At 35.5% G+C, this 11,782-nt stretch overlaps 1 long non-coding RNA gene across 1 annotated transcript; it reads right to left on the bottom strand.

Annotated features, from left to right (window-relative positions):
• Positions 1-7,654: 7,654 nt before the first annotated feature.
• On the bottom strand, positions 7,655-11,158 carry LOC131997367 (uncharacterized). The gene is made up of 4 exons (XR_009398223.1): positions 11,060-11,158; positions 10,829-10,995; positions 7,790-8,077; positions 7,655-7,737 (listed from the first exon to the last, which is right to left on the bottom strand). It is a non-coding gene; the product is annotated as an uncharacterized LOC131997367 (long non-coding RNA).
• Between the last annotated feature and the right edge of the window lie 624 nt (positions 11,159-11,782).

Raw genomic sequence — 11,782 nt, 5'->3', positions numbered from 1 at the left:
ATCAATTGTACAAAATCAATTGTTGGTTGCTATTGACGTTGTACAAATGTTATTACTTTTTTCCTCTTTTTATACGTAGTACAGTTTTATACATATACTATAAAAGCTATCTCTAAAGACCACTAACGACTTAACATTGAAGTGCAGTACACATGTTAGTTTTTTTCATCCTGGGTAGAGAAATATTGTACATACGCTGAAATATATTAAAATGTTATATATCTACGTACATAGGTGTTTACAAGGGGATTAAAAAACTGCCAATATTCGTGTTGGCATATCAAAGTGAAGCAATGGCAAGTTAAATAGCAACTTCTTATCAACCAAATCTGCCAACAAAAATGTTCTTCATTTGATCCCGAGTTGCTCTTTAGATTTTGCACTACTTTTAAATTAAGGTGCCCCATTAATATTCAAGAAAAATACTACATAAGAGGGTTGGCCTTGGTGTGTTTGTTATTCAAGACAGCCAAACTAGTATTGTAATAGAAACACATAGCACATATGTAGGTATGTACACACTACCATCCAAAGGCCACCAACTGTCTGTGCTGGTATTTTCTTTGTTTAGGAGACCGCGTGTTTCGTGTGGTGTTTTCCTTTTTGCAAAGTTTTGCAAGGATGATACATTTCCTTGCTTTGGGTGTTAAGGGAGGGAATTAAGGGCGAACCTTGTTTGTATTATACATTGAGGTTTCTTCATATGAAATCTTGATCAAGGTCGGTTTTTTCATGTTAATTAAATAGAATATAATTGTATGGGGGGTAAAGTATAATTAATATATTTATTTTCAAGATTTTTTAATGTTTGCAGAGGTTTTGTTTTAGTTCTATGGACGCATCTTGGCTTGAACTTGAATCAATTCCATGGCAGCCGGTTGTAGGTACCGGATTGACCCGATGGAGTACTTCATTGGCAAGGGCTGCCGCCTCAGTGTGCACGCACTGCTACAACAACAACAACTTGAGGGAATATTTATTTGTGGTATATTATGGGTCATTAGCCCAATGCAATACATTCTTTGGCAAACTGATAGATTGTGTACTCTTAAAATAATGTTAATTTCTTCGGTGTATGTATAAAATAATGTTGTTTAACTTTTATGTAAAGGACATTTATCTCGTTTTCGTTGTGAGTGCTCTCATAATAATTAATTGTAATGTTTCAAACCCTGCCGTTAACCCGAATATCCCTGAAACTATTTTGTAAATTTCTATTTTAATGATATTTATACCCTCCACCATAGGATGGGGGCATACTAATTTCGTCATTCTGTTTGTAACACCTCGAAATATACCTCTAAGAACCCATAAAGTATATATATTTTTGATCGTCATGACTTTTTATGTCGAACTAGCCCTGTTCGTTCGTCCGTCTGTCGAAAGCACACTAACTTTCGAAGGAGTAGACCTACGAGCTTGAAATTTTGCACAAATACTTTCTATTAGTGTTGGTCGGTATGGATTGTAAATGGGTCAAATCGGTCCATGTTTTGATATAGCAGCCATATAAACTGATCTTGGATCTTGACTTCTGAAGCCTCGAGAGGACGCATTCAAATCGATCTCCCGATTTGATTCTTGAGCCCCAGGTAGCCGCAATTTTTGTTCGATTTGGTTGAAGTATTGCACATAGTATTCTGTTATGACTTCCAAGAACTGTGCCAAATACGGTCCAAATCGGTCTATAACCTGATAAAGCTCCCATATTTTAGCAGAATCCATGGTGGTGGGTTCCCAAGACTCGGCCCGGCCGAACTTTGCACTCTTTTACTTGTTATACCTTACACCACTACTGTAGTACAGGGTATTATAACTTAGTGCATTTGTTTGTAACACCCAAAAGAAAGAGAGATAGACCCATTGATAAGATTACCGATCGACTCAGAATCATTTTCTGATTCGATTTAGCTATGTCGGTCGGACCGTCTGTCCATGTTAATTTATGAACAAACCACAGGTAGCAATTTTAATCCTATCGTCTTCAAATTTGCTACAGGCATGTTTTCGGTCTAAAGACGAAGTATATTGAAATTGGAAAAAATCGGTTCTGATTTAAATATAGCTCCCATATATATGTTCGTACGATTTTGAGAAATATTGCAATAAAGTACTCATTTATAAACCGATTCTCTCGAAATTTGGTAGGAAGGATTTTCTTATGATTTTTAATATTACTGGTGAATTTTATAGAAATCGATTCAGATTTAAATATATTGGGTTGCCCAAAAAGTAATTGCGGATTTTTCATATAGTCGGCGTTGACAAATTTTTTCACAGCTTGTGACTCTGTAATTGCATTCTTTCTTCTGTCAGTTATCAGCTGTTACTTTTAGCTTGCTTTAGAAAAAAAGTGTAAAAAAAGTATATTTGATTAAAGTTCATTCTAAGTTTTACTAAAAATGCATTTACTTTCTTTTAAAAAATCCGCAATTACTTTTTGGGCAACCCAATAGCTGCCCTATATATCGCCCAATTTTCATTTCTAGAGCCACTGCAAGCGCATTTATTGACCAATCTCCTCAAAAATTTGTACAATGCTTTCCTCGAGGACTTCAACAATATCTATAAAGTTTAGTCGAAATCGTTTCAGATTTAGATGTAGTTCCCATATGTATGTTCATCAGATATTGCTCGAAATTTCATACGGATTGTTTATAATAACTCATCTGAAAACATCCGCCCGTCAAAATTACTTCAGAATTAAATATAGCTCCCACTTTGTACCTATGGTGTAGGTGTAGGGTATTTTTCCTTTCCTTACTGGTTTTTATCAAATTCCTTGAAAATAAACGAAAATTGGTTGTTAACGATAGGTAAATTGGTGCGAGCAGGTAAATTGGTGCTGGCACACTTCTTTTTAAAGTTTCGAATAGAATTATTCGATAACGGATGCCATCTTTCAGAAAAAGCAAAACTCGATCGTAATAAGTCGAATTGGAATATGCAGGGTGAAAAGGGTGCTTGAACAAGTCTTCATATTTTAAGAGTACAGATTGCCATTGCTTATTTAAAGGCGCCAATAACTAGCCTTGTTATTTCGAACATCATAGGCACTTAGAATTTAAGTAAGAGCCGATGCCGCCTGGACCCTCTCTTAAACTCTCCACTCAATACCACTGATAGTCACGACCGCAGAACACTTACGGAGCATTCCTACATTGAAGTTTAATACAGGAACCCAGTGTATATACAGTGGAAATGAGTAGATGACCCGTCGTATTCACGAAAAATGGTTATAAGTTGCAACGAATAGAAATCTGCCGTTTTATTTTGCTCCTTTCTTTAGAGAAGTGAGAAGAAGGAAATGAGAGAACACAAAAACGTTGAAAAAACAATGGCAAATTAAAAAAAAAAAATTAACAGCAAAGCGTAAACATATTTTGATATTATAATTTGTAATTAAAAAGCAAAAAATTAACAAAATTGGTTTAATTGTGGCGAAAATTTTTTTTTTCTTCATTCACAACACCTTCTTCGTCCATTCACAATTATCCATTTGCTCAAATTTTCTCGTTTATTTCTATTTGTTGCAACTGGCAATTTTGCAAAGAGTCGGATGGGATATCTACTCTCTTTCACTGTCTATGATTCGGTGAGTGACGATAACAAATAGATTGAGAGAGCCCGAGAGTAAAAAATCATTGCAAAATTAAAAATCGACGGTAGCAGAAAGAGTAAGAAGATAGCAGAAGCAAGTTCATTTAACTATGTTGGCGGTGGCATTTTTTGTGTGTATGTGTGTGAGCTTAAATATTGCGAAATAGAGGAAAATAAACATAATTTTTTTTATCAGAGGTTTATAAACGGAAATATAGTAGCAGTAAGAACTTAGATGTCAAAAGCAATAAACCAAGAAACGTCGAAAGTCATTTCCATTGTCGAATAAAAAAAAAATTAAAATTCTCCAAACGTGAATAATGAATAAATAAAAAAAAAAAAAAAAAAACGCAGTTAATAATTACTTCAGTCAACGCAATCACATGGCAGCGGGTTGTACGCACCGGATTGACCCGATGGAGTTCTTCATCGGCAAGGGCTGCAGACTCAGTGTATAACACATTACTAAAATAAAGTTTTAAAATGTCTAAAAATTTGTTTATAAAACAACAACACAAATCAAAAAACAATGTCGGCGACGCTCAGCAACAGGCTGAGAGTTATGACAGAGGGAACGAGAGGAAGTAATCAGAGAGAACGAGAGCAAGTAAACATAAACAAATTGACACTAGTGAAGAAAATAATGAAACAAATAATTAAAAAATAAGAAATAATCCCATGGCAGCCGGTTGTACGTACTGGATTGACCCGATGAAGACCTTCATCGGCAAGGGCTGTCGCCTCAGTGTGCAACACACTGCTACAACAACAAAAACAAAATGTAAGAGTGCAAAAAATTCAGCAACGCTCCTGCATCTTCAATTTTTTAAGGTAAGTGATTTGCATTTTTTTATACCCACCACTATAGGATGGGGGTATACTAATCTAGTAATTTCGTTTGTAACACCTCGAATATTCGTCTAAGACCCCATAAAGTATATATATTCTTGATCGCCTCGACATTATAGCCATGTCCGAGTAAAGCTCGCCACTAGAAATTTTGCACAGATACTTACAATTGATGTAAATCGTTGGGAATTGCAGATGAGTCAGAAGCTCCAATTGGTCCGATTTGGCTGAAATTTTGCATGTAGTGTTCTAATATAACTTCCAACAACTGTGTCAAGTACAGTCCGAATTGGTCTATAACCTGATATAGCTCCCATATAAACCGATCTCCCGATTTGACTTCTTGATCCCCTGGAATCCGCAATTTTTGTTCGTTTTGGTTGAAATTTGGCATGTAGTGTTCTGTTAAGACTTCCAACAACTGTGCCAAGTGCGGCCCGAATCGGTCTTTAACAATGATAAAGCTCCCATATAAACCGATCTCCCGAATGGAATTCTTGAGCCCTTACAAGCCGCAATGTTTGTTAGATTTGGCTGAAATTGAGTATGTAATGTTCAGTTATGACTTTCAACAACTGTGCTAAGTACGGTCCAAATTGGTATATAACCTGATATAGCTCCCATATAAACCGATATCCAGATTTGACTTCTTGAACCCTTAAAGGCCGCAATTTTTTTCTGATTTGGTTGAAATTTTGCATGCGATGTTCTGTTAGGACTTCCAACACCTATGCCAAATAAGGTCCAAATCGGTTTATAACCTGATATAGCTCCCATATAAACCGGTCTCTCTATCATCCTTTTCGGTTCCCAGAAACTTTAATTTTTGCTGGTTTGACAGAAGTTTGTTATGTGGAACAAAATAATGCCCTTCAAATTAATTTATTTTGTATAAATTTTTACCAAAATCCATGGTGGTGGGTTCCCAAGATTCGGCCCGGCCGTACTTAGCACTTTTTATACCATCCACCATAGGATGGGGGTATACTAATTTCGTCATTCTGTTTGTAACTCGAAATATTGATACAATGATTTCTTCTATGGTCTCCAACAATCAAATCAATTATGGACCGAATCGGACCATAACTTGACATAGCTCCAATATTATAGCAAATCTTTTCTTTTATCCCCTGTTTGACTTAAAAGAGATATCGGGAAAAGAACTCGACAAATGCGATCTATGGTGGAGGGTATATACGATTCGGCCCTGCCGAACTTAGCACGCTTAAACTTGTTATTGTGTATGTGTAGATGTGTACTTACTATTACATTGGAAGTAGGTATGACAAGATCTTCATTTTTCTGTGGTGTTTATCCACTTAAGCACTCTGTTTGCTGAGTAAGTAGCAAGTTCGGATAACAGTGGCCATAGGTACGATTTCCACCAAAAGCTTTGCAAGCCAGTCTGTAATTGATTGCCACTATAGCCCAAAGTAAATTATACCTCACTCAAGCTGGCAACATTTGTGAGGTCTTCAACTCTGCTACAAAGATGTGTCACTCAGTTCCACACCTTTAGAAATAAGTTATTAATAGAGGACCCAAATTTATACCATGTAATATCATGGCCACCGTACGCAGATGTTAGCATGTCCGCCTATGACGCTGAACGCCTCTGATGAATCATTAGTGGTGTTCCTAAGTGGAATGTTCATGGGAAAAATGTGCAAATATCAACATTTTTAAAAGTATATTTTTTTTTCTGTTTGTAAGAAAAGTTATGTACTATGTATAAGTAAATATTATGTTACTGTTGCACAGTTAAATACCCATGTTTTTCAGATTTCTATTTTCAAACACTGCAAAAATCTTTCTGATACCATAATACTTTTATTAAAATGTTGTCACAAATAGAGATGGAATAAAATAATAAATGTAATTAGCAAGTTTTTTCGCAGCAAAATCTATTATTTAATAAAAGTAATCATGAAAAATATTGATTTTCACTGTGAAACACAAACTTAATACCCATCTTATAATGGGAATTATTTTCCTAAAAGTCTGGGTACATTATCTTGCAAGTTTTATGACCCTCCTTCGTTTTGTCCGTACTTCATAGTTTTCTTCGCGGTTACCTTGAAGACCTTTTCGACAAAATTCTCAAATTTTATGTGCTTTGTTTTGTAAACACCACATTCCCTCGTATAAAAAATACCATTTATGAAATGCTTGTTTAATTAATAAAAATATTTGGCATAATAAAACCCCTAAAAAAAACTGGCTGTATCACATTGCACACTCCACCGCCAGGGTGGTGGTTCATCACATAATGCGCTTTTATCAACCAACACATAAACGATGTCGTATCTTATCTGTCCTGTTTAAGAATTCGTATCCTTGTGATTTCGAATTACATGCCATCACACCTTCCCAATGTCAAGAAAACAACATCTGCTGCGACCACCAGCACCAATTTTAACGATTAGAAAGGTAAAAAATTAAATGCATTTGATTTCATGAACATCTACATATGTACCTACTTACGAAAACTTTATGGGTGAATATCCTTGGTGATTAAGTAAATGTCGTTTTGTAAACCTTCCCCCTGGTCTTTGGGCAAGGCGTCTAAAAAAATATTTGTATTTCTTGAAAAAGTAATGAGTAGGCATTAAGTGAAAAAAATATTTCTGTGATAGAAGTCTGTCCTTTATATTTGCATTTATACTTAATTTATGTAAATTTTTATATGTAATTTTTATATGTAATATGTTTTTATAATTGTAGTGGCTTCTCTTAGAATGGAGTTGAAAGTTTTTAATAATACATGTCCAGCTTTGTGAGTCTGTTGCGTGCAGCATTTTGATACGAATAATCTTAAAACTTAGATGGATATATAGATATTCATACAATATTTGAAGTTTAACGGCAATCTTTTTAAAATTTTATGATTTATACCATTTTTGTGGCACAGATAACTGCAACTTACGCCATTTATTTATTCGCCAGCTGGCCCGGTGTGCTTCGTTACACCCATAAGTATTTGCGGTCCCCTTTTGACATGGTCCAAATTTGAAAATTATTTATATTCGTATTGAACTCTCAACTTTTATTAGAATCCCATGTTGCCACGTTTGGTATACATGTCCATTTGGGGCATATTTTTGGCATGGGGCCCCTCCCCGAGAATTGATCCAAATTTTTATATAAGATTCGTATTTTACTCTCAAATATCTTTTGTTTGAGCCCCATTCGTATTCTTCTTCCTCTTACCTTTAATTTGATACCCATGTTGCCCCAATCGGTAAACACGTAATTTCTGGGAGGTCTTTGGGAGTGGAGAGGACCCACCTACTCTTAGGGTAAAATTGTTATATCAATTTCGTACTCTACTCTTAAATACCTTTTAGTTGATTCCCCTCCTGTCCCAACCGGTGAACATGTCAGTTTTTGTGGGCTTTGGGGTAGGCAGGTAGGTAGGGCGCCCTCTACCGTTATTTGACCACGATTTCGTGTTTTTGGGTTACCCTTAGTCTGTAAACAAAATTTCGCTTAAATCGGTGCACCCATTTTCGAGATCTGGCGTTTTTGAAAATTGTAATTTGTAGGGGGAGGATCCGCCTACTTTCACCGGGGACTTAACTCTACCATCTGTTAACATGTAATGAAAATCGGTTCAGCCGTTTTGAGTCTAAAAAAAAAGAATCGACAGAATTTAGAGAAGGGAATTAATTGTGTTGGATGGAAAAATCCCCCCTTGATACATGCAAAAAATAAAACGCATTCTGTCAGTCTGTTCATGTATTATAGGCGTGTAATGTTATAGAAAATTCTGCGATTATTGGATTTAAACCCAATCATCGCAGTATTTTCTATACAATCATTATGTGCTTCTCATTTTTATACATTCCACCATAGGGGTATACTAATTTCATCATTCCGTTTGTAACACATTGAAATATTGATCTGAAACCCAACAACGTATATATATGGAATTTTGTATGGGGTGTTTTGTTATGACTTCCAACAACTGATATAGCTCCCATATAAACCCATTTGGGATCTTGACTTCTTGCGCCGCTAGAGATCCCAATTATTATCCGATTTGGCTGGAATTTTGTATGAGGTGTTTTGTTATGACTTCCAACAGCTGTGCCAAGTATGGTCCAAATGGTCCATAACTTGATATAGCTGTCATGTAAACCAATCTCGGATCTTGACTTCTTCAGCCTGCAGAGAGCGCAATTAATATCCAATTTGATTTTTTGTTTTGTTGTTGGTTTTGTTTTAACTGTCAAGAACTATGCCAAGTATGGTCTAAATCATTTCAAAAACCGATATAGCTCCCACAGAAACTGATCTTTGATCTTGACTTCTTAAGCCGCTAGAGGACGCATTTATTACACTATTTGGCTTAATTTTAGCATGAAGTGTTTTGTTATGACTTCCATCAGTTTTGTTATAACTTCCAACAGTTTGATCCACCAAGTTTGATCTAAATCAGTTGGTAACCTGATATAGCTTCCATATAAACCGATCTCCCAATTATTTTTCTTGAGCCTCTACAGATCGCAATTATTATTCGATTATCAGAATTTTGAAAAATGACTTCTACTTTGGCTCCAACAGCCAAACCATGTAAACCTTATAAACCGATCTCCCGATTATTTTTCATGATCCTCTACAGTAATTATTATCCGATTTGGTTGAAATTTTGAACAATGACTTCTACTTTGGTCTCCAACAGCCAAACCAACTATGGCGCCAATCTGTTCATAACTTGGTATAGCTCCAATAGCAAAGCAATTCTTATCCATTATTTTTTGTTTGCCTTTAAAGAGATATCGGGCAAAGAACTTGACAAATGCGATCCTTGCTAGAGGGTATATAAGATTCGGCCCGGCCGAACTTAGCACGCTTTTACTTGTTGAATTTTAAGTTATTATCCCTGACTTTAGAATATAAATAAGCTGGTATTAAAGTGAAATCACCATAAGCCACCATACATGTAAACAATAAGTTGTGTGAGTATAACGACCTTTGCCATTAAGGTTAGTAGCTCATCATCTTTTATCATATTTTGTAGATGCTGCATAGATAAGCGCTTATGGTCAAATTCAGGATTTATTCTTTTGCTTATTAGGGGATGTTGTTATTGAAGGTGGAGATTAAACCCTGGATACGCGTGCCCTGTTGCCCTTTATTTATAGTTTTTTTGAAAAAAAACCCTGGCATTTCATTCATCTCTCAATCCATCTAGGCAGATTATTTTAGATCATATCATGTGATAAAATATTTGTAGTTTATTAAGGCCATAAACATGATATATAGACGATAGAAACCCGTTGCACAAAATCGAATGCTTTATTGTGATAAAAATACAAATCTTTTTGGTTTGCCTCCCCCTATAACAAAAAGCAAATAAATCCATTGAAAAAAATCAAATTTTTTTTCAAATACGACTACGTTACTCTTTGATGGGAAATTGGGAAACGAAAAGGGAGAGCTCATACATCAACTCACATCATCATTGTCATTGTAGAAACCATCCCCATTTTTTGTTATTTCCGAGTTTTTTGTAGTTGTAGTTTCTCTTAACCGTTTTCCCCAAATTATTATATCTAAGGAAAGTCATGTGGTAGTGTTGTTTTCCTTTGTAGCTGGTTGAATATTTCCACCATCACTTAACCCAGTCTCGACACTTTACCATGTTCATATAATTAGCGTGAACTCTTTTTCAGCCTTTGATGGGTGGTTTGATTTTGCTTCAAAAGATTTCCTAAGAACACATGTGGTCTTTTAGATTTTACGCTCTTTAGTATCGTTATTTGAGGCTATCAACGACCTTACATCTTCGTTGGACATTTAAATATATGCATCTCATCTAAACACCATTGCTAAAAATGTCTTTATGAGTGGATTTCCTTATGAGAAAAAAATTAATAACCTGTTCTGCACAATGCTGTTGAAACGGGCATTCAATGATTTGTGATATCTTAGTTATCCGTTCTTACAAAGTCTTCAATCGATATAACCGCATAACTTTCATACGCTTTAGTGCAAAATCCCGCTTAAGTGTAACTTGATGCAAAGAACAATTCATTTTCACTTTAATGAAATATCGCTAAACTGAAAATACGGGATAACTGAAAAGAATTTACATACGCTTTAGTGCAAAATCCCGCTTAAGTGTAACTTGATGCAAAGAACAATTCATTTTCACTTTAATGAAATATCGCTAAACTGAAAATACGGGATAACTGAAAAGAATTTACAGACGAAATTTTTTCATGAAACTAGGTTAGGTTGAAAAGAGGGTGCAGATATTAATCCGCCCCATGCCTCTATGGACATTCACCAAAGCCAGTAATCTGCTTGTTGTGCGCTCTAATTACTCGAAAAATTTTGAAAAAGAAAATCTAAGGTATTCCGAGCTACTTACAAATTCCGTAATTGTTTTCCATACCACGCCCCTAAGTTGGTTCAAGTCTGGTATTGTGCTTCCACCTAAGTGCCTGTATCTGTTAGACGCGAAAGCCGGACAAAGGAAATGCTCCAACGTCTCATCATCATCCCTGCATGCCCTACATATGCTATCACTTGCCGCACCTATTTTAAATAAGTGAGCTCGTAGTCATATGTGTCCCGTTATGACACCAATAGCTATACTGACCTCCTTCTTACTTCCTTTCAGTAATAGCCTCCCATAGGATTTTCACCGTCCTTCCTTCCATTAGAAATAAAATTTTAACAAAATTTCCTTTAGAAATGAATTTTTGAAAAAATTTCCTATCAATTTTTTTCTTCTTATATTTACACTATTTTGAAGTATGGATAAATGTACAGTACTCTTTGATGTTTTTTGGCATAATTATCTAAAGGGTGTGAAAATAGATGCATATTTTATAGTTTTACATAGATATTGACAGCTCTTGACCACAAAACTCACCTCAAAAAATTGTCTCTAGGGAATTTAAACAAATTCTTTTCCAAAGTCACCCTTGAGTTCCTATATAGGACAAAAGATGGCTTTGTATTGGATAGTCGCTAACTTAAGGACCTTTTTGTTACACCCTTAGATGATCTTTTCACACGCAATGCAAGTGCACATAACTCCTTACCAATAGTAAATATTTCATAAATTTGTTTTTCTAAAGAAAGTCCTTTAAGCATAGAGTGTGATTACGCCAAACTTAGACTCTGGAAGTCCTAAAATAGAACCATAGGATATGAGCATTTTACCCTTGGCCAAAACAGAGGCAAGTGACAAGGGTCATTTGAAGTTTAATGTGAATTCAATAGGATTAAATAATCAACAGCATCTCAGCCACCCAAAGGAGGAGGCTGACAATGAAGATGATAAAGCCACGAGAGAAGAGTTGGTTTTTTTTTGAAG

This window comes from Stomoxys calcitrans, chromosome 4, assembly GCF_963082655.1.
Source record: "Stomoxys calcitrans chromosome 4, idStoCalc2.1, whole genome shotgun sequence".
In the NCBI taxonomy this organism is placed as follows: domain Eukaryota; kingdom Metazoa; phylum Arthropoda; class Insecta; order Diptera; family Muscidae; genus Stomoxys; species Stomoxys calcitrans.
This window is presented reverse-complemented; position numbering and strand designations above follow the sequence as displayed.